A 26,813-nucleotide genomic window follows, 5' to 3' on the forward strand; every position below is an offset into this window, starting at 1 on the left:
TTCTCAGGCTTTTTGTTCTTTTTTGTCTTCTAAGGGCACCTTACCTCAGTTATCTTGTCATGGGGCTCATCTTCATAACAGGGTCACTGAACGCAAGCATCGTCATATCTTAGAGATGACACGTGCTTTTCTTCTTGGTGCTTTTCTCCCCCCTTATTTTTTGGGTTGATGATGTTAGCACTACTATTTATCTGTTTCTTGTGTTTTTTAGGGGTATAGCCTTGAGCATAAAGGTTATCGCTTTTTTGACCCTCTTACTTGTCGTATTCGTATCTCCCATGTGTCACATTTGATGAGTCCCCCCTTCCCCTTTTATGTTTCTCCTTCTACTATGTCTCTCTCTCCCTCGGTTCCTCTGTTGTTTATTTCCCCTACTCATTCTTCTAAGGATGCTCCCCCTGTATCTTCATCTCCACCTTTACTAGCTCCTCCTAAAGTTCTTACTCAATCCTTTCTTGACCACTCCTCCATCTATTGAGTTTCCATATTCTAGCGGTTAAGGCACCGTAAAAGGTTGTAGGATCCTTGTAGGACTCAAGTTTGCCTAATTGTTGCGCTAGCACTAATATTGCTAATTCCATCCTCTATTGTAGCAACAATTTACACTGTATCTCTATTTCATTTGCAGGTGATGTGGGGTATGGATGCACCACTATTGGCCTTAAACTTGGTAAAAAATGAATTCAGAACTTTGGCTTGGAGGCACCCATGAAGGTTCCTCAAACAAATCTTGAAATTCAATCAACGATTTCTCCAAGACTATAAAAGCTAAATATTGCCCCTGTAGTAGTGCCACTCTTGGTTTTACATTAGAGAGTTGCTCCGCAATCACACCTTTCTTTCCCTTTAACAGAAGCTCATTGTTAAGGATGCAAAGTCCCAAAAGATAGGCCCTACTCTCAATAGCCATTTAATCCCTATCAAAAATCCCAGCACCAACTTGTAATGTCACAACTCAGAACTTTCTCTTTGTTTGCCACAACCACCTGCAATCTTGGTTGCTCTCCTATTGTGATGCCAAGCTTTTGGTATGGCTCATTTTGCAGATGAAATTGTGTTCTTTCTAAATCCACATATACCCACATCAACCAATTATTCACTACAGCTTGCAACAACATGGCTTGAGAGCACTTGGTTCCACTAATAGCATGTAAGGACATTTTAGGATCCCTTCTAGTCTCATTCTGTTCATTATTCTAATCAAGTGTCAGTTGAAACCCTGCCACTATTTGCAAACTTCTGCAGTATTTCAAGCCCTATGAGCTGCTCATCATGGAAATCGAAATCCAAGAGTTCTCTAGCAAAAGAAACAAGGGCCATCTTCACACCATCGATAACACGACCATTGACACAACTTGAATATGCATAGTAGAAGAATCGCTTAATATGATTGATGTTTGAATTTTCCTGCTTCCTTGAGTGTGTTTTGATTCAAAGTTTATATAAGAGAGTTGATGTACTTGATCTTTTGTTTCTATGTATGAAATTTGAGAAGCATCTGAGCTATATACAATCTGGTATATTTTTTCTTTTGACATGGCTTCTGTTTCACTTTTATTCTGGTTTTCTTGAGCTTGTATGAATTTTCTTGATCAAGTGTTTCAGAGTTTCAAGTTGCTTTCTATAAGAAACTTGATCAGATAGATCTGGTCTATCTATATAGTGATTATTAGTGGTATCAGAGCTGTATGGTTGGAGATCTGGGTGTCAGTTGGTGATTGGTATTTTTTGCTGTGTGTCTGGTGGTGGAGAAGTTGAGGTTGTTGTTTGCTGCTGTTCTTGCTTCCTGCTGGTGATTCTTATTGTTTTGTTGAATTGTGTGGCTGTGTGAAGTGATTTGAGAAGGATTGATGAGTAAGGAGGAAGTAAAAACCTCTCAGTCAATGGCTTCAAGCTCATCATCTGCACCAACACCTGATATATCTCACACACTTCTACCTATTTTCAGAGGAGATGGGTATGAGCATTAGAGCTATAGAATGAAGACCTTTTTTAGATCCCAAAGGCTTTGGAAGGTGATTGAGGAAGGCATTAGTGCAGACAAGCCAACTGAGAAAGAAAGTGAAGATGATGCTAAGGCTCTATTTCTGTTACAACAAGCTGTAGATGAGACAATTTTGCATAGAATTGTGAGATTTGATTCTGCAAAGGAGGCCTGGGATCATATCAAGAATGAGAATCAAGGGACATCAAGGATGGTGTCAGTTAGGCAGCAAACTTTGAGGCAAAGATTTGATCTTTTACAGATGAAAGAAGATGAAACAATTCAGCATTATTTTACAAGAGTATTGGCAGTGGTAAATCAGATTAGAGGCATGGGAAGTGAGTTGAAGGATTCTGAAGTGGTTTTGAAGGTGATGAGAAGCCTATCATCAAGATTTGTACATGTAGTGACTTCAATTGAAGAGGCAAGGGATATGTCAAAGGTGACTCTTGATGAATTGAGTGGCTCTCTTCAAGCTCATGAAGCCAGATTTAATCAGTTTACTGAAAGGCCAGAAAGACATTAAGCCTTTGTGATGCAGGGAGGTTCCAGGAGTGATGGAACCAATTGGAGAGGAAGAGGTAGAGTTGGAAGGTTTAGAGGTAGAGGAAGAGCTGGTGAGAGCTCCAGATTTGGTGATCAAAGAGCAAGTATGCAAGCACAACATAATTCAGGAGAATTCAGTAGAGGTGGTACAAGAGCTTTTGGCAGATTTGGAAGAGGTCAAAGGCAGTTTGGAAGGGGATTTAGTAGAGGAGGACTGCAAAATATTCAATGCTTTAAATGTAAGAAATATGGGCATTATCAATCTCATTGCTGGGCTGTACAGAATAGAAATACAAGTGAGGCAGGAAGCTCATCTAATGTAGTAAATGATGGAGATTATGGGCATTTGTTCATGGTACATGATGGGCAAGGTGTGGAAAATTCCTCCATTTGGCTGTTGGATAGTGGAACATCTAGTCATATGACTGGAAGAAAAGAATTATTTCATAGTCTTGATGAAACACTACAGCATAAGGTCAGACTAGGTGATAATAAAGAATTGAATGTGTGTGGCAGAGGATCAGTTGCAATAAAAATGTTTGATGGGGATTTGAAATTGATTGATGGTGTTCAGTATGTACCTTTGTTGGCACATAATCTACTGAGTGTAGGACAGTTAATTGAAGGAGGTTATGATGTTAATTTCAGCAAAGAAGATGGCTGTGTCATCAGAGATGGAAGGACTGGCAGAATCCTGTTCAAAATTCAGAAGAATACTAACAATTTGTTTCCTGTGGAGTTTTCAAGTCAAGAGCAGATCAATTTAGCCAAAAATGATGAATTGACAATGTTGTGGCATAGAAGGTATGGGCACCTGAATTTTCAGGGAATGAAGCTGCTTGCACAGAAGGAGATGGTTCTGGGTTTACCTGAAATTGAAAAAGAAAAAAATCATTGTGAAGAATGTATATTTGGAAAGCTAACAAGGTGTCCATTTCATGCTGCAAGTCTTGGAGAGCTAGAAGAAGACTTCATCTTGTACATGCTCGATGTATGTGGTCCCTATGCGCATGTAATCTAATGGTGGAGGTAAATATTTTTCTACTTTTTCATTGATGATTTTTTTCAAGGATGTGCTTTGGGTGTATATTCTGAAATTCAAGTATGAAGTACTCGATTGTTTTTAAAAAAATTTGTCACAATGGTGGAAAGACAATCGGGGAATCGAGTTGAGGATTCTCGTAGCAGGATAGAGGTGGAGAATTTATGTCGAAAGAGTTTCAGGATTTCTATGATCAGAGGGGTATAAAGCATGAATTAACTGCTCCTTATTCTCCTCAGCAGAATGGTGTAGCTGAGAGGAAGAATAGGACTTTGGTGGAGAAGGCAAGAAGTATGCTCAAGACTAGTAACTTACCCAAAAGTTTCTGGGCTGAGGCAATTTTAACAGTAGTGTATCTGTCCAATGTATCACAAACTTTTGCAGTTTGGGGAAGAACACCTTATGAAGCATGGTTTGAATCAAAGCCCAAAGTTTCTCATTTAAGAGTATTTGGGTGTGTATCAATGGTACATGTGCCTATACAAAAAAATTACGTAGTTGGATGATAGGGCAAAGTAAAAGGGATTTTTTTATTGGCTATTGCTTAAATGAGAAAGCCTACGTAATTTATTTGCCGATTCGTGGAAGGTACTCGATTAGCAGAGATGTGAGATTTGTGGAGTCGAGTCGGCAGGGTGGGACAGCGAGTGGATGATCAAACATCAAAGACAGCTTGTTTTACGTAAAAAGAAAATCGAAGCATATGCGTAAAACTCAAGAAACTAGGAATCAATCGAATCAAGTAATGGAGTTGATAGAAACGAGTGGGAATGGAAATTCGCAGTTCGGAAGGATTCGAATCAGATTCCAAAGATTGATGAGTCTCCAACTCAGAAAGTTAGAGCATTGAAAGATTTGTATGAGAGTTGTTCATTTGCATTAAATGTAACTGATCCAAGCTGTTATGAAGAGGCTGAAAAATTAGAACATTGGAGGCAGGCAATGACAGTAGAAATTGATGCAATTCAGAGAAATAATACTTGGAAGTTGTGTGAACTACCAGCAGGAAAGAAAGCAATTGGAGTCAAATGGATTTACAAGACCAAATTGAAGCCTAATGGTGAGATTGACAAGTATAAAGCCAGGCTAGTTGCTAAAGGCTATGCTCAAGAATTTGGGATTGACTATGAAGAGGTCTTTGCTCCTGTGGCAAGAATGGAGACAGTGAGGATGATTTTAGCACTTGGAGCACAAAGAGGCTGGCCAATTTTTCAGTTAGATGTTAAATCAGCCTTTTTGAATGGAACACTTGAAGAAGAAGTATATGTGACACAACCCAAGGGATTTGAAGTTCAGGGAAAAGAAGATCAAGTGTATAAATTATTTAAAGCTTTGTATGGTCTAAAACAAGCCCCAAGAGCCTGGTATGCAAGGTTAGATGGCTGGTTTGAGTCACAGAATTTCAGCAGAAGTGAGACAGAACATACCTTGTATAGGAAGATGAAGAATGGAGGAGAGATGCTATTGATATGTGTGTATGTTGATGATTTAATTTGTTTAGGATCATCAATGGAGATGGTGGAAGAGTTCAAAGCAACAATGAAACAGGAGTTTGAGATGTCAGATTTGGGTTTAATTAAATATTTTCTGGGGCTGGAAATATGTCAAGGCAGTCAGGGTATACATGTTTCACAAAAGAGGTATGCAAAAGAGATGTTGAAGCAGTTTAATATGCAAGGATGTAAGGCAGTAAATGTGCCAATGAGTCAGTGTACAAAATTGCAACTTACTCAAGAAGCAGAAGGCACAGATGCAACTAATTATAGAAGTTTAGTTGGCAAATTGCTATATCTGACTCATACTAGACCTGATTTGGTGTTTGCAGTAAACCAATTATCCAGATACATGCAAAATCTACAAGAATTCATCTGGGGGCTGCTAAGCAAGTACTGAGGTATGTTGCTGGTTCTTTAAATTTTGGAATTCAGTATAATTGTGAAGTGGAGTGTGTACTTGAAGGTTACTGTGATAGTGATTGGTGTGGTGATAAGGAGGACAGGAAAAGCACATCAGGTTATGTCTTTAATCTAGGTTCAGGTGCTGTTTGTTGGGCTTCAAAGAAGCAGGAAATTGTGGCCTTATCATCTACTGAAGCTGAATACATATCATTAAGTTCAGCTTATTGTCAGAGTTTATGGATGGAGAAAATCTTATATGATTGTGGGTTAATATGTGAAGCAGCAACTCAGATTTGGTGTGACAACAAGTCTTGCATTGCTATTGCAAAAGAATCCAAACTCTTCATGGAAGAACAAAAGCACATGGATGTTAAATATCATCATGTTCGAGAACTTATAGCAAGGAAGAAAATTCAATTGAACTATTGCTCCATTGATATACAGAGTTGCGAGATATTTTTTTACCAAATGTCTAAGTGTCCAAAAAGCACAAACAGTTCAGAGGTGAAATGGGTGTTTGTCATCTTCAATCAAGGGGTGATTTTGTTGAAATTGATTGAAGATTAATTACAATTGCAGAGAGGAAGCAGTGAAGTCGCAACTACGATCATCTCGGTGTCATTTGTTAAGAAGCCAAGGGTATGTTAGTCTTTTTCCCATGTTTGAAAGTCTCATAAAAAGCAGCTTGAAGAATCGGTGGGAATGTAATGGATGGTCGGATTTGAAGATCAAGTGAGTACATAGTTTGAGGCGGGGAGAAAACAATCTCGAAAGAATAAGATTAGCCAGAGATCGTGTGGCCAAGATCTCATCTATCATAGCAAGAGGCTTAAGTTCGAGGCATGTAAAGAGAAGTGGATTGTGTTTGTTTTGAAGGGCTGAGATTTGATGATCAAGGGTGTTGTATCAAGTTCGAGGCAAGGAATTGACTCAAGCGGTGCAGCTGAGGAACAATTGACGCGTGTGGGGTGACTGAGCAGGTTCAGTTCAATTCAGTCACTGAACTTTCATAGTGATATAATATATGGGTTCTTATGTAAAAAGAGTTTTTTTTATGTGAGTGTTGATTGATGTTTGAATTTTCCTGCTTCCTTGAGTGTGTTTTGATTCAAAGTTTATATAAGAGAGTTGATGTACTTGATCTTTTGTTTCTATGTATGAAATTTGAGAAGCATCTGAGCTATATACAATCTGGTATATTTTTTCTTTTGACATGGCTTCTGTTTCACTTTTATTCTGGTTTTCTTGAGCTTGTATGAATTTTCCTGATCAAGTGTTTGAGAGTTTCAAGTTGCTTTCTATAAGAAACTTGATCAGATAGATCTGGTCTATCTATATAGTGATTATCATAATAGGCATTATGCCTATATCTGTTGTTTTAAGATCACTTTCCCGGTTAACTTGTTCGAGCAACTTGCAGATGCTGATCATCCATTCCCAGTATGCTTTTTCTAGCAAAAACATGAGAGCTTCAGCCAATGCTAAGCCATAAAAGAGATTGAGTGCCAGTGTCCTATTCTCAGTTTCACTCTGTTCCTCTCCATAGTCTTGTTGAAACAGACGCATTAATGACAAAGTCATACAAGCAACAACAGATAGAAGTTGAAGCCAGTACAATGCCTTAATGATTTTTTTGAATAAGAAGACCCATTTTGCACACAGCACCCGTCTGACATCAGAAGATTTCCATGCTCGTTGTCTAGTAGGAGGAGGAACATGAGTTTAGGTAATCTTTTGGATCTCATCAGTGATATGTTTCACTTCTCGTTTGCTGATTGCATTGCTGACAATGGCTGGAAGATCGTTTTAATTACTTGAAAGAAGAACTGGGAGCTGGATGCAATTGCTCAGAGACTATTCTTTCTGGCATCGGCCATTCTTCATGTTGTTTGATGCTGCCACCCAAGCTCATGGCTTCTGCTGAAAGTTCTGGTACCCTCATTAAGTAGGATCGCAGTCTCAACCTGAAAATCATTCTTCTCCATGGCGGAAGCAAACCCGCCCAGGAGAACTACAGTTGCCCATATGAATCTGAGAGCTCCCAGGCCACTAGCTGTCTTTTCAAGGATTGCCAAGCAAAGAGCAAAGAGAGTCAGCTTCTTCTCCGGTGCTTTGTCCTAGTAATTATTACGTTAGCTTTCAGCTTCACTTGACACAGTTGGTGTTGGATTGCTCCTGTTGCTCCCATATGTTTGAGGTTCAAAGAATGAGCCAGCAGGGTCATTGAGGTTGGTACTGTCTACACCTGATTGTTGGATAATCTGCAAAATGGACACTTGTCATCTCCTTCATTTAACTGCTTTATCTTGATTGTCATATTGCTTTCTTATTTTCTTATTGGTTGTTCTGATTCTACTCCTTGTAGTTTAGTAGCTATGTTATAGACAATTAACAATGAACAATGCTTGGTGACGTAAAGAAAATGTCTGTGTTGGGAGGAGAATTCTAGAAGCATTAAAGATTGGACTGGAGGTTTTGTTTGTTGTATAAGTAGCATGACAAGCGACAATCCTGTCTCATGTCTGGACAAATACTGAATTATCGGAACTTGCTTAAATCTTCAACCTTTATCATCCATAACAAAAGCGTGCTGCAATGCAGAATTGGAAGGAAAATTCATTGAAGCAGTTGGATATCGCTGTGAGCTAAATGCGCTTGGTCACAAGCTTCCTGAGTGATACGGCATGACAGCTCATATTTCTGCTGTCTTTTTTCACTTTTCTTACCATTTCCAAGTCGAGGTCTAATTTTTTTTGTTCTTCCATTTATTGATTCACTTCTCTCTCATATGTTTCTTTATGCATTGAACTGCATGACTCTTGTTGTAACTACCCATGATCCTCTTGTTTTGTAGAACTTATTGACTGTCAAATTGGATATTTAATATGATTCAAGAAACATCTTTTCAAGATTATGTGCACATGGCTTTTCATGGGTCCATGGTGTATTGTTTAGTCAGTGTCAATGTTTGGATGATAGTATATCATTCAGGACCAATATAGACATAAAAGTTGTAAAACAATTATCTACAATTATTTGTATTTATGAATCATGTGGTGGTGGTCCATACGGTTGGGATGAGGTTGAACATGCAAGGTTGGTGGTACATTTATTTTAATTTGCATGGCTTGATTTGGGGATGAAATAGATAGTCACTTTTGGTATGAGAGTACATGAAGTCTTTAATCATTTGATGTATGATAGTAGTTTTTAGTTTCAAATTGTGTTTGTTTTTTACTAAAAAAAGCATAAACAGATGGTGATGTTGAATTCTTCATTTTTTCTCATAAATAAAATATCGTGCATGTTGCAGTTGTCAATTGATCAAGTTATTGAAAAATAGCTGTCAAAACAAAAACTCGGAACTCAACTAAAAATTTCAAGCTTTCAAACCGAACTTGAGAATGTATATCTATATATATATATATATATTTCTTTCACTTATAACTTAACTGTAATGAACTTTATGATTTGTAGAGTATTCCCCTCATACCAGCATATTCATAAGGGTCCAGTGATCCAAGGGCAAGATGTACCTGTTTAACGCGTTCGGTCAACTCGGCCCATTGGCCAAGTCTAATTACAGGATTGTATTAATGTTTTGTGATATATTGTATAGAAATCAAATTAATAATAGAGATTATTTAAATGATACATATATTTTGTTGGGCTCCGAGGAAGCTCGTTGTTCCTCTTATCTATTTGTTTGTTTTGGTCTGTGCCCGTATCACTTCTTATGGTGCCCCCTATTTGTTTTTTTCTTCCTCGTTTCCTTTACCCTTTTAATTGAAGTGGTTTATCCACCTTTCAAAAAAAAAAAGTTTGCTATATTTCTTTTAACTTCAAAATAGTTTACAACTTATGAGATAAAATATGATTTTGTACTCATTTTCATAAATTATAGTTATATATGTGATGGAGTAGTATATCTTAGCAATCAGAGTAGAGACATCTTGTAGCATTGTTGGTATTTGTAGTTCATGAATTTTGAGTTGGGCCAATATAGAAATCTTACACTAAATATTGTCATAGAGAGAAAATGTTATTTTATTCATATAAAGTCCTTAGAACTAGGCCTCTTAGTCCCCATATTATAGCCTAGCTAGACCCAATTTCTTATTTACAACCAAATTTAAACTATTTAACTCTCTTCATTTGCGATTAGTCACACATCAGAAAGTGAACAAAAAGTTCATCTTCATATATATAGTTTCTCCTTTGCCCTCTTGAATTAACCCACGCTAATTCACCGTATTGCAGTGCCCATAGTCGTGTGCGTAGTGGTAGTTCCCTCTTCTCCGGTAGCCTATATTTTTTTTTTTTTCTATTTTAATTTTTCTTCCAGTTTTCTCCAAATGGCTAATTTTACAGCTATTAGGGACATGGGCCCAACTTATCATTTGTCAAATTGTTGGATGATTATTACCTTTAGGGGCCGTTTGGTTGGCGGTAATGTGAAGATATTACCATGTTTAGTTAGGTGACAATGGTAATGTTGTTAGTAATCAAAGATTACCAATATTAGAATATTACCAAGAAACTTGGTAATCTCATTACCACCAAATTAGGTGGCTATATGAGATTACCAAGTTAATGGTAATCTGATAATTTTTTTGGGTCAAATATACCCTTGTTTTTAAAAAATAATTTTAAACATAATATAGGGTCTAATATGTGAAATTTATTTTCATTTGGTACTTTGTTCTTCTGATAGGGTTTCTGGAGCGTTTTAGGTCTTCCTCGGAAGCAGAAGCAATCCAATTTCAACAACCATCTGACCTCCATTCAATTCCAGTTTGTTCCCAAATACCCATCATCATCTTTTCAATGATTATTTGATTTGATTCTTGCTTCATTGTATTCTTTTAGTGTTATCAGCCACGTTCACATTGCCACCGTGCTTCAATTTTTTTAAAAAAAAATTATCAAAAATAAAAATTTTCCTCAAATTAATCAACAAAAAACCTAAACAACAGAAGCATTGAGCAGAGATTACAATTCGAGTTGGGCTAGGGTTTTACCTCGATGATATTTTGAGTGATGTCGATGTGGTTATTGAGGGTGGCCCACTGGAGGGCGTGGTAGCCATTGCCATCGGGCTTGGAGACGGTGTGGCCCTCTCTCTCCACGAAGTCCCGGACCTTTTGGAGATCGCCATAGGCTGAGGTGGAGTAAACATCAACGATGGCATTGGAAATAGCCTCTCTAGAGCTAGGGTTCCCATTCTTCAGGGAATTTGGATCCGAGACAACCTCGATCTCAGGGTCACCAGACGCCATCAACGGAGTGATCTAGGGTTTGGAAAAAAATCTACCTGAATTCCAACCAAAGATAAGAATTACCAAATATTAAGATGGTATTTTTTGGGTTTTTTATATTTTACCAATTGATTACCATGATGAACCAAACACAATAATGAATTATTCCCAATCATAAAGGTTCCCAACCAAACATGGTTATGTCAAATTACTATAATATTCCCAGCCATATAATATTCCTAATCATATTACCATGGTAATCTCATTATGTGGTAATATGTCATTACCATGAACCAAATGTCGCCTTATATATATGTATATATATGTATATATTACTGGAGCAAAGACAATACTATCAACTCTCTATTACTATGAAAAACTAGGAGCTAGCATCTTTATTTACCCCTTAATCTCTAGATGAAGAGTTTCCATTCCTTGGGTTAGCTGTATCTAATGACCGGAGGGACACATGAGATCCTTATCTGAAGGGGGTGATATTGGTCTTAGAATAGTGCTTAGTATTCCTAATCTCTAGTTTAGAAGCTTTACTTATATTTATTGTTTTAATTAATTTGATTGCATGTTATAATCTAGATTATCATTCAATACTCTAAAACTGATTTTGATGATTATATGCATGTCTCGCTGAAATGTTTTTTTATATTATGTAATCATCTTAAATTGATTGGCTGAGTTTTTGTGATTATACTACTGCATTGTGTGATAGTTTCACTCCTTAAACAACTATTATATTGTTCAATTGACTAAGATTCTAATACTTAACATTTCAATTATTTTCAATACCTGATTGGTTTGAATAATTTGACATAATCTCACTATTTACTACGTGCACACATTGTTGTTAGCCTCTCACAGTTAGCATCTTACCTGAATTAAATCTTGCCTTACTTCCATGTGTATCCTTAGCGGTGTCAAGCGAGTTCCAAGCAGGTTATGCTGTACATGCCCAGGCTGCAGTGGGCCTGTGCCGTGCCAACCCATTTGACACCACTATATATCCTCTCTAAAAGTATATTGTTGTATATGTACAACTGTTGAATTAATTCCAGATTGCTACCTTTTTTTCTAATGAAGAAAGCAACAAACTTGCACTTTAACCCTGTAGATTGCCTAAGTTTGCCATTATCCAGAGATTTCAATTTTTCTTTTCCAAATCCTATATGGACTTAAAAGATTAATATGTATTAATATAACTTCAGGCAAACTTGAGGTCTCTGCAGGTTTACAAGTGATCTCAATACTTTGTTTTTTGAAAGATTTAGAAGAGGACAACGACCAATTAATGTTAAAAGAAATGACCATGTTACCTACTTTTTTAAATGTGTTTGAATTCTAAAATAGTACATTTGCAATAAATTAAGTTTCCTTTAATTTATAAAATGCATCTTGTCTTCTCTGGAGGTTGTTCTTTGTTGTTTAGATTAGACCAAGCATCTATCCTTGTTAGATCCATCATGTTCAAATTTCTACCTTGTTCATATTCATTACTTATCAATCTACCTTCTTTTTAGTTAGAGCATGAAATACATTTTATTATGCCCAACAGCTAGACCATGTTTGCTAGATGCTAGTTCAGTTAAAGCCACTAGCAAGCTTGGGTTTCTTATCCAATCAGCTTAAGCTTTTGGGTTAAATCAGGTCAAATAATATGTATGGTTTACATCTAACATTAAATCGGAGTTTGGTTTGTTTACTTTGCTTGCAGTATGACTAGTTAAAATATACTAACACATATTAAAGGGTATATTAGCATAACTAATAGTATGATATTGGTTAATATGAAAAATATGAATTTGAATATATAAGCCTAAGTATATCATTCTATTAATTTAAATTTTTTGATTCATTAAGCCTAAGATAACATATTTGGCTTGCTTCTAACATGGTATCAGCGCTTGGTATGTTTAGTATATTTATAATGTGTCTATTTAAAATAGGCCACCATGTATCTTTTGGGATGTAGTGGCTCAGGTCCATAGTCCCACATCACTTGTGAGACCAATTCTCTCTAGCTTCATATACTCTCACCAAACCCTTCCTATAACTCGAGTTATGGAGAAGATAGGGTGGTGGGTCCATATGTAACATGGTATCTGAGCTGAGTCCCACGTTAATGTCGGGCTGTGCCTTGGATGAGCTATGATCTTGGGTTCCACATCCGTTATGGGCCCAGCGGGTGTTGGGATGTAGTGGCTTAGGTCCATAGTCCCACATCGTCTGTGAGACCAATTCTCTCTAGCTTCATATACTCTCACCAAACCTTTCCTGTAACTCGAGTTATGGAGAAATTAGGGTGGTGGGTCCATATGTAACATTATCTAGGGGATGTATTTGAGTAACTAATAATTTTAATCTATTGTTAGGAGTAAAAATTGAGAATTTCTTAATTATTTTGGTTTAATAAACGTCATGCCTTTCTTTATTAACCACAATCTAATTTCATTGGATGATGGCTATTACTTTCATTTGAACTTGTAGTAGTCAATTCATAATGTTGTCTATTTAGATTCAATATATTTTTTTTTTTGCATAAGTGCTTATTTAAACATAGATGGAAAAAACATCCAATTAAATTTATTATTTTCCAGAAGTGCTAATTTATAAAAATAAGCATTTTTGTGCTTATTTTCATAAGTTAGAAATTTGGCGCTTCTTATAAAAGCGTGAAAGATCCTCTAAAATAAGTACATTTAGGCCTTTCTAAAGTTCTTTGACCAGTTGCTCCATAAAACATAGGTTTCTAGCTTCTAAACAAGTATCAAAATTGCTTATTTAATAAAATAAGCACTTGTGGAAAGGATTGAGAGCCATTGGTTTTCCTTCCAAAAGTGCTTATCTTGTAAGCTGATCACTTCTCGGAGGGGTGAAAAAAGTAACTCATATGTCATTAAAAACCACTTGGTAGAAGAACTTCAGAAAAAACATAAGCACTTAGTTGATACAAGCAAGGCCTTATTAGAGGATGTATATCATATTGACGGTATTAGTTTGATATCCTAAAATTAGGTTTTACCATAGCAGAGAATTTGCTTCCATAAAAATATATTTTTTGAAATTTCTTCTTTGAATTGAGATTTTTTTCCACTATTCCTTAAGTTGTCATATTGGCTGAAGTAATTGTTCAAATGACTAATTAAAAACTTTTAGTTCTTTTATTTGATCACTTTACTTTGTGTGAAAATATTTACTGCCTTCTTTGTGTTGTTTGAATGTTTCAGATAACTGATTAGTCCATATCAAGTATCATAGCAAAATTTTCTAATTATTTTATATAGACCATTGTTTTTTTTATCCAAAATGGCAACATATTTATATTGATTAAGGAATAGTAGATATTTCTCTTGAGGTTATTATTCCTAAACATACTTCCATTACTGCTTCCTATTGCAATCAGATTGCATTAAGCCTTTCCTATTAAAAGAATCACAATACATGCATTCTAAAATTAACCCTCTATTTGGATTATTTACTTTTCTTTCTTGTTTGTGAGCCCTGGCCATATGTTTTGATTATCCAATTGATATAGACAAAAAAAATTTAAATATGAACTCACTCTTGAGAATCCTTATCAAACTATACAAGTCTTCCCACAAAATCTAAACAATAGGAAGTGCAAGGATAATCGCAAATGAACAAGATATTCACATATGTCTACAAATATTCTACAACTTACCTCTTGAAAATGAATTCAGATTCCTTGGTTTAGCACCTGATCATTTTCTATGCTGTCGTTGATTCCTTCACCGAAAATCTTACTTTGCATATTCCATTAGCAGCTCCAAAGCCACATCAGCAAGAGAAGACAGACTTATATCATGTCTGTTGAGCTCAATGCTACTGGAGAAGACAGGAAAGCATTCTAACTTTGATGTGGTTTCAGCTAAACTGTTGATTGCTCTGTCCATTTCAAACTTCTTGAATAATTACTTATAATGCTCATGTGATTTCATCAACCAAATTACCAACTCTACGACAAATCTTCTTATCCCTAGAACCTTTACACATGGGGCATTGTATTTTTCCAGTATCTCTAGCATCCTCTTTGCAAACTTGGTTGCACAAATACAAGCTCTTTTTTAGTTCTTTATTGTATTCTTTAAGAGTCATGAATATGAAGATCTGTGTTGTGAGCCCAATAGGTTCATGGAGGAGTTTTCTATCTTTCACCATGAGAGAGTGCAGCATGATAAGTGTCTAAATATAGATGTTTTCATGTATGTATCATATTCACTTTGCATGTATTTTATGAGGTTTAATGCCCGTTTTGCGCTTAATCATCTATTATTTGCTTTGTAGGACATAAGGAAGCCATGGAAAATAAGAAGATATCATTTGGACGAAAAGAGAAGAAAACAGGAATTTCATACTACCCCCATACTACCCAGAATGGGGGCAGTATGCACTGTAGCAGCGGAATGATTTGGAGTGTCTGCCCAGATTTCCATACTACCAAGTATGGGGGCTGTATGCACCCCGTATGGATCGAGAATCTAGGGTTTTTGAGTGCTATACGACCCCCATACGACCCGTATGTCTCGGGGGGTATAAATACCAACTTTTAGGGCAGAACAAGGACTTTTTGGCTGGACCTTTTCTTGGCCGATTTTGGGAGACCACTTGGGAGATTTTGGGCGACCTTGGGAAGGAGAAGAAGGGCAAGGAAGCTAGAAGATCATTCAAGCCCAAGGTCCAAGACTCTCAAGGCAAGAAGGCAACATCATTCAAGGGGAGATTTACCACGATTTGAAGGAAGGAGACCCGCTGCTAGAGGAAGTGTCATTTGGCACTCCTTTGGCTGGGAAAGTGTCATTCGGCACATTCTTCACTTCCTCCTTCACCATTTCATCTAGGGAGTGTCATTTATGCTTTTGTTTCATGTTTTGTTTGTTTGTATTGCTTGTTGTGGGATGATGACACACTAGACCCCCAAGGCCACCGGGTGTTGGTGAACCTTGGGGGGTTTTATCATGTATGTTGGATGATAACTTGTTAATTCCATGCTTGGGTAATTTTGAGATTTAATCCATTGTTTTCATGCTAAGTGCTACACTAAGGAGAAATCCGTAGCTCTTTTATGAATGATGCATGTAGATGTAACTTGCTCGCATGTATTAGGTCATGAATGGATTAAAAGGGGATGCTTGTATCATCACGCCGAGAAATCGGGTGTTTGGTAGCCCTCCATGTAGGTTTAATCCGAAGAAGAGTAGGTTTAATCCTAAGTGAGGTTTCCTCGTACTCAATGCAATCGTGGGAATGTGGATTTGGAAGAAATTCCTATCCATGTTCATATGGGATTAGGGTTCAATCGCCGAGAAATTGGGGTTGTTCTAATCTTGGAATCTCATGGTCCATTTTACCCTTGCATCTTAAGATCATCATCCATGTTGAATGATAACCCCTCAAGGGGATCCTCGTTGAGGCCCACAAGGTTTTCTTGTTGAACGATCCGCCAATTGTAAGGTCATCCTCGTGGACCTCAACTCATCCAAGCCAAGTTTCAAGTACATGGTGTAGGGTATGACATTTATGCTAGCCCCCGAATCCGCTAGAGCATTTTCTTGGACTCCACCTTCAAGCATGCATGGGATAATGAAGCTTCCCGGGTCTTTCAACTTTTGTGGGAGCTTCTTTTCTAGAATAGAGGAGCAATTCCCCGTAAGTGCAACCGTGCCCTCTTCCTCCAACTTCCTCTTGTTCGTGAGGAGCTCTTTTACAAACTTGGCATATTTCGGCATTTGAGTCAATGCTTCAACTATCGGGATGTTCAAATGCAGTTGTTTGAAGATGTTCATGAATTTTTTGAAGTGAACATCCTCCTTCTCATGCTTCAATCTGGTTGGATAAAAGATTGGAGGTTTATACTCGGATGATTTTGTTGATCCTTGTTGTTGGAACTTGGCATTTCTTAACCGATTTTTGTCTTCACTATTTTCTTCAACTACCTTGGGGTCTTCCCCGGAGGCTACTTGTATTTTTAAATCTTTGTGGAATGATGATGTCCCCTTTTTGCCTCGCAGGGCATTAAGGGAATTTGGTGAGCTTTCCTGGTTTTAATGGAGGTCGGACGGGACATGTATTGCTCACCACACATTTTCTCACGTCCTACCTCACGACGAGCACAAGTTGAACCGGGGAGTTCGTTTTCACCCTCCTTTATTATTTGCATTGCTTCATCTTGCATGTTTTTCATGATTAGTGTACATTGAGGGCAATGCACAACACTAAGTGTGGGGATGGGTGTATTTCATGCATTAGGATCATTTGCTACATGCTAGTGTTACTTATGATGGCTTTGTTCATTCTTGTAAGATTCTTTTAGCTTGGACTAATGATTGATGTGAGTTACTTGTTTCTATGCTTTATTGAATCCTGTTTTACCCCTAGTATTGTCATGTGCACTGATTTTTTATCGATGCCCTGGGAATAGCCAATGGGACTACTCTAATTCTCTTGTATGCGTAACACACTACTTTGAGTACTTGGCCTTAGAACACTAAGTTCTATCCTTCAATGGACTCTTAAGAACTTCTAAGTCTTGTTGAGCTAATCCTAGTTTTGTGTCATGTAGAGTACTCTGAAGATGTGATCTAGGGTGAATGTAAAAATGAAAAAAAAAATGAGTCTATGTCAGTATTCCTCTGCTATTGAAGCATGAATGCATCTATGTGGACTGTAATCGAGTAGTTGGGTGGCTCTTGTGCCTAACCAGCATGTGCACCCTCCAGAAAGATTTCAAAATGATTTTCTTGCAGTCTACGTTAGTCGGACTTGAAAAAAAAAAGAAAAAAAAAAGAAAAGAAATGAATGATGAAATGAAAATAAAAACTCTAGTGATCTATGTGAGTACCTACCAAAGGTTTTGAGATGAAAGTGGATTTAGTTTCGAGCTATAGATTTAGAAGGATCTTACTTGGCCATTGAAGTAGCACTTACTAGTTTAAGACTTAGTATTCTTTGTAAGTGGAGTGATTAGCATCTAGAGTCTGTATCGATTGAAGTCCTTAGGCTAGACCCGGATCAGGGGCATATGAGATATAAGATTCACTTGCACGGCACAGACATATAAGGGGTGAGACAGGATATTTTTATTATGCTTATTAACTATGACTCAACATCTATGTATCATTGTCCATTGCTTTTTGGAGTCTTATATTTACTTGATGCCGAGGTAATGCATTTAGCCACTTCTCGGTCTCTTTGTTTTTTTCATGAGTTGATTGCTTGGGGACAAGCAACGCTTAAGTGTGGGGATATTTGATAAGTGTCTAAATGTAGATGTTTTCATGTATATATCGTATTCACTTTGCATGTATTTTGTGAGGTTTAATGCCCGTTTTGCGCTTAATCATCTATTGTTTTCTTTGTAGGGTATAAGGAAGCCATTGAGAATAAGAAGATATCATTTGGGCGAAAAGAGAAGAAAATAGGAATTTCATACTACCCCCATACTACACAGTATGGAGGCAGTATCCACTGTAGCAGCGGAATGATTTGAAGTGTCCGTCCAGATTTCCATACTACCCAGTATGGGGGCCGTATGCACCCCGTATGGATCGCGAATCTAGGGTTTTTGAGTGCTATATGACCCCCATACGACCCGTATGCCTCGGGGGTATAAATACCAACTTTTAGGGCAGAACAAGGACTTTTTGGCTGGATCTTTTCTTGGCCGATTTTGGAAGACCACTTGGGAGATTTTGGGCGACTTTGGGAAGGAGAAGAAGGGCAAGGAAGCTAGAAGATCATTCAAGCCCAAGGTCCAAGACTCTCAAGGCAAGAAGGCAACATCATTCAAGGGGAGATTTACCACGATTTGAAGGAAGGAGACCCATGGCTAGAGGAAGCATCATTTGGCACTCCTTTGGCGGGAAAGCATCATTCGGCACATTCTTCACCTCCTCCTTCACCATTTCATCTAGGGAGTGTCATTTATGCTTTTTGTTTCATGTTTTTGTTTGTTTGTATTGCTTGTTGTGGGATGATGACACACTAGACCCCCAAGGCCACCGGGTGTTGGTGAACCTTGGGGGGGTTTTATCATGTATGTTGGATGATAACTTGTTAATTCCATGCTTGGGTAATTTTGAGATTTAATCCATTGTTTTCATGCTAAGTGCTACACTAAGGAGAAATCCATAGCTCTTTTATGAATGATGCATGTAGACGTAACTTGCTCGCATGTATTAGGTCATGAATGGATTAAAAGGGGATGCTTGTATCATCACGCCGAGAAATCGGGTGTTTGGTAGCCCTCCATGTAGGTTTAATCCGAAGAAGAGTAGGTTTAATCCTAAGTGAGGTTTCCTCGTACTCAATGCAATCGTAGGAATGTGGATTTGGAAGAAATTCCTATCTATGTTCATATGGGATTAGGGTTCAATCGCCGAGAAATTGGGGTTGTTCTAATCTTGGAATCTCATGGTCCATTTTACCCTTGCATCTTAAGATCATCATCCATGTTGCATGATAACCCCTCAAGGGGATCCTCATCCATAGGCCTTTGCATCTCATTTATTTTCTTGATTGCTTATTGCTTGTTCTCTCTAATTTGGCCATAATCTCGTTTTAGCTTTAATTACATTTAGTAGATTAAAAATCCATCACTTGAGATCTTAGGATAGATAATGGCTCGAGAAGGAGTAATAGGAGATCCTTAGCCCTGTGGAATACGATCCTCGTGTCTTCACGCGAGGTATTACTTGGCGATCCCGTACACTTGCGGGGAAGCAATCACAGCACCTTCAGAGAAAAAAAAGGACAGGTTATATTTATTTTCTAGAGTTTACTACTTATAGAATTGAGTGGATATTTCACTTTGGGTAATGAGCAGTCATGTAACTGCTTTTATTTATTGTATAAATTACAGAGATTCTATGATTGTTTTTCAACATGATGTCTGAAACTAATTGACAAGCCTAGTTATCTTAGCTGTTAGTTCAAATTTTTTACATTGGGATAACTGGGCTTTACATATGCATGTTGTCGTTCAGAGTATAAAACTCTTGGCATTTGGCAACAAATTAAATTCTATGATTTAGTTTAGTTTAAGAAAGTGTCCTCTACATTCAAACAAAAACAGTAGCATTTTGGCTATGTTTCTAGCTTTTATCTAAAACTAGAACTATTGTTTCTTCTGTCTTTCACAAATTTATTTTGTAATCTAAGTTTTGCTTAATCTATGTTCTATTATATAATAGTATTTGTAGAGAGAAGACTATAATTTTCCTTGCAATAGTTGTGATCCCTAAAACTAAACTTGGTTGTTTTTGTTCTTCATAGGATAACTGCATCAATGTTTTCATTCTAGTAAGAAAGGAAATAATAAAATGATGATATACTTTTTTCTGCTTTAAATTTTAGGAAGAGACTTATAGTTGGTGCTGCTCCAGTTACTCTCCTCATGCATAAGAAGTTTTCTGATCCCAAACAAGCACACAAGTTTGTCAGTATCCTTGATGAATTAACTTGGAGTACTGCGTCAGTTAATGAATCAACTAGCTGGTCTACGACCTTCATTTGTTTCAAAACATAGTTGGCATTCTACTTGCTATTCAATGTTAGTAATGCCAATGTTTCTCCAGCTTCAACACTCACTTTATTTTGATCCTCTGTCAACCTTGACTTAAAAAAGATTGAAAAAAGCAGTCTGAGTACTCCCCCTATTCTCCCAATCTTTTCTCTCACATCTTGGTCCATTGCTAGACTAGTTAATATCTCAAATCCGTGCATTTGCAGCAACATATAATTCTCCCCATACTCTAGGATTTCTCTTATATTGCTTACTGTGAAAACAATGTTTGATATCTCTTGTTGAAGAATCTTCCTTGTCTCACCAGTTGTGCTTGATAAGTGCTTGGGTAGACATATTTTTCAATATATTTTACATGCATTGAGCATCATTTTTACTATGGTTTATGTCTCATATAGTGCATTTGGTGTTCTTTTGTACAATTAGGTTGTGAATGCCTTGAAGAGTCAAAAGGAAGCAAAGATACGCTATAAAGACACTATGTTGGGAGTTCTTGTTCAATTCAAGGACCAAGACACGAGAGGAGTTCATGAATGTGGAGATGTGTGCCAACTTCCAAGGTGATTCAAGCCAATTTATTAGTTGGAAGGGCACAAAGGCAGTCACATCTTCATGTTCCTTCTCTTTGTGAAGATTGCAAAACCTTTCAAAGATGCATCGATGAAGAAAAGTCTTATAGCCTACCGCATAGACATGTACCCAGCCATGTGGCCTCAAAAGAAGAGTGTTTGGACCGCGGCTGTGAAAAGTACTATAGCAAAACGTTGGAGCATTTTTTACTATAGCAATACTGTAGCAAAATTACTGTTCACGTAATTGCATGGAAAAACCTGCAGGCCAATGAAAAATCCACATGGGTGCATGGGGGCATGTGACAGGCGTGGTTTTGGGTTAAGGTCGTTTTCCCTATTCTCTGGAGACTTTTTTGGCGGGGCTTTTTGCGAGCACTCTAAGGGCAAGGTGGCTATGGTTTTAGAGGAGGTTTTTGGCAATATTGGTGGCCGTTCATCACCAACTTTGATTGATCTTCTCTCCGTCATAGCATCGAGAAGCCTTTGGCAACCTAGCTTCAGAGGAGGATTCTTCAAGACGTTGAGTGACCCATCAAGGCCATCATCACAAATTCAAGGGGGGTTTTTCTCTATGGTTTTCATTGCTATTCATTGTATTCATTATTGTTTTGTAACTTGCCCCATGGAGGGCTAAACCCTAGTAGGTATTTGGTCATGTGAACTATAGCATCTATTCTTTTCTATTGATTTGCTTTATGTTTCTATTAAATCCGAGTTGATTTGAGTTTTAATCTTATGTTCCCATTGCTTGCATGCGTTATTGATCATTGTGGTTGATTGTATATGCATGATTTGTTACTTTAATGTGAGAGGTCTCCATTAGAGTTAGAACACCAAGGTTAAAGAGGGTTGAGAGTGTGAGTCATGAGATAGTGGAGTGTCCCCTTTCCCCTTTGATGATTGTTTCCTATCTCCGTATTCCCTAGACTCTATGCAACTATATGTGATGTGAGGCATGAGATTAAGAGATATCTCCCCCGGGACCTTATAGGGGATTAGGGATCATTCGCCGGGAAATAGGGCTTGATCTATCTTTAGGAATCGGTTTCACTCTTAGGTATCCCTAGAGCTTATTGGAGTCATATGGGGTGTGAGGTGTTGAGATTCAGCGATTTCTCCACCGGGACCTTGTAGGGGACTGGTACCGGTAGCTTGGAGGCAAGGGCCGGTTGTTCTTGGATTACCTCGACTCATTAGACTTAGTTTAGAAAAACATTTAGTAAATCTTGAGCTTCATGTAAGATCCTCGGGGGAGCATCGCCCAGGTACCTCATCTTTATTGATTGAGATCTCCTTTACTTTCTTCCTTGCCCGCTTGCTTGCTTTTTAATTTTCTTGCAATTAGTTCAATTCATCACATCTATTGATTTCGACTAGATAACTAAGAATTGGTTACTACTAATACTTCCGTTCCTTGTGGATTTGACTACCCACTCATCCGGTTAATTATTACTTTGACACCCGTGCACTTACGGTTCACAAGCAATTTGGATACGTGTCAAGTTTTTGGCACCGTTGCCAGAGAACGGGATATTAGGAACACTAGGACTTGGTTACTTTAGTCATTCACATTTTTATTTGCTTTTCTACTTCATATTTCTCTCTTTCTCCATTCTCATTGTTTCTTTTCATTGATTTTAGCTACAGGTTATGACCCGAGGGAACCCTGCAATATTGGTTGAAGCAGATCCTGAAATTGAGCTAAGACTTCATAGGAGGGGCAAGGAACATGCACAAGAACAGAATTTTCCAGCTAAAATGGAGGTTGAAGAATCTGAAAATATGGCCGAACAAGAGGGGCAACAACAGACACTTTCAGATTTTGCTAGGTCTACAATTCGTGGGACACAATTGAACATTGTTAGGCCACCATTAGCAGCCCAAAATTTTGAGTTAAAGCCGGGTTTCATTCAAATGGTCCAACAATCTGCACAATTCAATGGGTTAGCCGATGAAGACCCAAACAACCACATTGAGAATTTTCTTGAAGTGTGCGACATGTTGAAGAATAATGGGGTTTCGGATGATGCAATTCGCTTGAGAGCTTTTTCATTCTCATTGAAGGGAAGAGCCAAACTATGGCTCCATTCATTGCCAATAGCTTCTATCACAACTGGAATGAAATGGTCGAAGCTTTCCTTGCGAGGTATTTCCCTCCAGGAAAATCAGCAAAGCTTCATAATGAGATATCTTCATTTGTTCAGATGGAGCTTGAATCTTTATTTGAGACTTGGCAACGATTCAAGGACCTCTTGCAGAAGTGTCCACACCATAGTTCCCCGAATGAATGGTCATTCACACATTTTATAACGGGTTGAACTAAAGCACCGAACAACTTCGTGATGCCGCCATAGGAGGAACATTGGGAAACAAGACCCCTGAAGAGGTCCGACAATTGATTAAAGAGATGGGTTTGAATAGCTACCAATGGAATGCAAGAGAAAAGAAGAAAGTGGCTAGACTCTATGAGATTGATGCGTTTACATCCTTGGCAACCCAAGTAGAGGCATTGAGCAAGAAATTGGATATTTTAACTTCATCAAAGATAGCCGTAATCACAAGTTCTAATGGTTGTGAGGGTTTGCATATGCCATTTGATTGTCCTATCTCGATTGCTACTTCAGTCCCAATTTAAAAAGAAGATTTTGTGGGCAATTCGGGAAGAGGGCAAGGTAAATTTTATAGCAACACCTACAACCAAGGGTGGTGAAACTACCTGAATCTCTCATGGGGAAATCAAGGGCAAGAAAAGGCCGCTGCCCCACCAGGATTTTAGCAAACACCTTAGATTTTGGAGAGAGTTTCAGAATTAGAAAGGGTTTTGTCAAAGTTTATTTAATCAACCGACACAAGGTTCCAAAACATAGAGGCAACACTCCACAATCACACGGCTTTTTTGCACAATTTGGAGAATCAAGTGGGACAAATATCGAAGTCATTAGCGGAAAGGCCGCTAGGAAGCTTGCCAAGTAACACCGAGACTAACCCAAGAGAGCAAGTGAAGGCGATCACTTTGAGGAGTGGTCGAGAGCTCTAAGAAAAGCTCACTGTTAAAATTTTGATATTCTTCAAGCTAAAACCGCTACTGGGAAGACTGCTAAAATTCTTTAAGAAAAGCCGAAAGATAAGGTGCAAGACAAGGAAAAGAGGTCAGCTGTGTCACTCATTTCATATACTCCAAGAATTCCTTATTCGGCACGGTTGAAGAAAGACCAAGTTGATGAGGAAAACAGGAAATTTCTGGATCTATTCAAGCAGTTGCACATCAACATTCCGTTTATAGAGGCATTATCTCAAATGCCTCTTTATGCAAAGTTCTTGAAGGACCTCTTAACCAACAAGAGGAAGATGGAGGAGAGTGTGGTTGTGGTTTTGGAAGGCAATTGTTCGGCAATGCTTCAGAAAAACTTGCCAAACAAAATGAATGATCTAGGAAGCTTCATCATACCATGTGCAATCGGAGGTTTGGGGGAAGAAAAAGCTTTGGATGATTCAGGAGTTAGTATTAATGTCATGCCATGCAAATTGTTTCAGAAATTGGGGTTGGGAGAGCCAAGACCAACTCCATGACCTTATAGCTGGCCGATCATTCCGTTCATCATCCTAGAGGTATAATTGAAGACATTTAATGAAGGTTGACAAGTATATTTTTCCTGCAGATTTTGTTGTGTTAGATGTTAATGAAGAAGCGGAGGTTCCGTTGATTCTAGGAAGACCTTTTTACGAACCTCCAAGGTGCTTATTAACATGGATGGAGGTGAGATGACTTTGCGCGTTGGAGAAGAAAAGATCACATACCGCCTTGCCAAAGCAATGAAACACTCTCTTGACTTTAATGACACTTGTTATTTCTTAGATGTCAATGATGAGATTGCTAATGAGCACTTGCAGGAAATTTTGCATCCAGATCCATATGAGGAGTGGCCGGACATGGAGGAGGAGAAATTGAACAATTAGCCTCTCCATCACTGAAGTTAAAGTACCTATCTTTCGAAGTGTGTCGCCCAAAAATCGATCACTGTTTGCAAACTTCTGAAGTATTTGATGCCCTATGAGCTGTTCATAATGAAAATCTAAGTCCAAGAGCTCCCCAGCAAAAGAAACAAGGTTATCTTCAAGTTGTCAAAAACACTACCATTTATGCAATTTGAATATGCATCATAGAAGAATCACTTGATTAGCACTATACATATATCGGTGTTTCCAAGATCACATTCCTGGTTAACTTGTTCAGCAACTTGCAGATGCTGATCTTCCATTCCCAGTATGCTTTTTCTAGCAAGAACATGAGGGCTTCACCCAATGCTAAACCATAAAAAAGATCAAGTGCAAGTTTCGGGTTCTTAGTTTTAGGCTGTACCTCTCCATAGTCTTGTTGAACTAGACGCATCAATGAAAGAATCATACAGGCAACATCAGATATAAGCTGAAGCCAGTACAAGGCCCTGCTGATATTTTTAGATAAGAAGAACCAATTTGTAGACAGGATCAGTAGAACATCAAAAGTTATCCATGCTTGTTGTCTGATTTTGGGTGATCATTTGGATATCCTCGGTGATTTGTTTCTATTGTTGGTTTTCTGATTTGATTGCTGAGAATTGCTGAGAATTGCTGAAAGCTAGCTTTGATTGCTCGAATAAATAATTGGGAGCTAAATGTGATTGTGTGGACTTTTCTTTCCAGCATCAATAATTGTTCATGTCTTCTAATGCTGCCACTCACGCTCATGGTTTCAGCTGAAAATTCTTGTACCCTTAGTAATTAGGATCAGCATAACAACCCAGAAATCTTTCTTCTCCAAAGAGGAAGCAAATCCGTCTAGGAGAACTATAGTTGCCCATATGAATCCAAGAGCTCCCAAGCCACTGGCTGCCTTTCGAGAATTTTCACGTTAAGAGCGAAAAGAGTCAGCTTCTTCTCAGGAGCTTTGTCCCAGTAATTCTTGTATTGACTTCCAGCTTCTCTTGGCACACATGGTTTTGGACTACTCCTATTATTACCTTCTGTTAAAGGTTCAAAGAATGAGCGACCAGGGTCATTAAGCTTTGTACTGTTATTGACTTTTGGACTACTCCTATTATTAATGGTTTTGGACTACTCCTATTATTACCTTCTGTTAATGGTTTTGGACTACTCCTATTATTACCTTCTGTTAAAGGTTCAAAGAATGAGCGACCAGGGTCATTAAGCATCTCTCGGCACACATGGTTTTGGACTACTCCTATTATTGACTTCCAGCTTCTCTCGGCACAAATGCTTTCATCCCCTTCATTTAAGTGCATTTCCTTGATCATCATATTTCTTTCTTATCTATTGTTCTGATTCTACTCATGGTTTAGTAGCTGTGTTTTAGGCAATCTAACATTGAACAATGCCGGGTGAGGTAGGAAAATGTCTGTGTTGAAGAATTCTATGAAGCATTTGAAATTGAACTGCAAGCTTTGTTTATGGTATAATTGTCGAGGTTTCTTGCACTGAAATAGTGAAAATTTTTGAGGGAGATACTTTAGCAAATCACTGTTCATGGTACTATATTAATTTTCTATTCACGTATACAGCCTCTATACGGCCTCGATGCCGATCGCATGACTTAGTGAAAACTTTCTGGAAAATTCATACTGACCAATATACGGCCGTATGGATCACGTATGACCCAATTCAACCTCTCAGGAATTTCTATACCAATCTCTATACGGGCCGTATGGACCCCGTATGACTCTAAAACAACTCTGAATGATTTCTAAACGTGCTCAAGACCCTCCTAGGTTAAATACAACCCTTAAGGGTGTGATTACATACTGTCTTTCTGATCTAGAAATAGTTAAAGATGATGAAAATGCAAACATACAATACAAGACACTAATTTTAGAATGGAAACTGTTCAAATTAAGGGAAAACCCACAAGACTCCTGACACACCCCTTGCATGTGTGTACCGCAAGTGCACGGGTTGTCGAAATA

At 38.0% G+C, this 26,813-nt stretch overlaps 1 non-coding gene across 1 annotated transcript; it reads right to left on the bottom strand.

Annotated features, from left to right (window-relative positions):
• Nucleotides 1-23,024: 23,024 nt before the first annotated feature.
• On the bottom strand, nt 23,025-23,131 carry LOC120266109. The gene has a single exon (XR_005537951.1). It is a non-coding gene; the product is annotated as a small nucleolar RNA R71 (small nucleolar RNA).
• Nucleotides 23,132-26,813: the final 3,682 nt, after the last annotated feature.

This window comes from Dioscorea cayenensis, chromosome 7, assembly GCF_009730915.1.
Source record: "Dioscorea cayenensis subsp. rotundata cultivar TDr96_F1 chromosome 7, TDr96_F1_v2_PseudoChromosome.rev07_lg8_w22 25.fasta, whole genome shotgun sequence".
Lineage (NCBI taxonomy): Eukaryota > Viridiplantae > Streptophyta > Magnoliopsida > Dioscoreales > Dioscoreaceae > Dioscorea > Dioscorea cayenensis.